Raw genomic sequence first — 494 nt, forward strand, 5'->3', positions numbered from 1 at the left:
CTGTGAGTGTGTGTGTGAGTGTGTGTGTGTGTGTGTGTGTGTGTGTGTGTGTGTGTGTGTGTGTCGAGGGCCTGGAGAATCAATCACACAGAGAATCACACCGCGGCCCGTGTCTTATCAGGTGGCAGCGCGTTGAACGATGGTCCAGATTTGGGATGATCTACATGCCTTTACGTAAGAGCCACTAATCAATCACCGACCAGGAGGCGGCGCTCTCTCCATCACTGCTGTTTATACACCTCACACACCGCAGCCGCAGAGTTTTTTATTTATTTATTTATTTTTTAATCTCACAGGCGGACGCAAAAATGGAAACATATTTGGCCGTAGAGCTGCTGTCATAACACGTTAGCATCGACGCACGCGGCGCGGGCCGCGCTAGCCCACGCACAGAGTTTCACACCGACATCTCCAGGCAGCGGGAGAACAACGTCAAAAAAGTTCTGATCTTGACTTTGTCCAACCGTCGACCCCATTCCCAGCCCCCGCCCCCC

The sequence above is a fragment of the Cynoglossus semilaevis genome, chromosome 8 (assembly GCF_000523025.1).
Source record: "Cynoglossus semilaevis isolate Cse_v1.0 chromosome 8, Cse_v1.0, whole genome shotgun sequence".
NCBI classification, from domain to species: Eukaryota; Metazoa; Chordata; class Actinopteri; order Pleuronectiformes; family Cynoglossidae; genus Cynoglossus; species Cynoglossus semilaevis.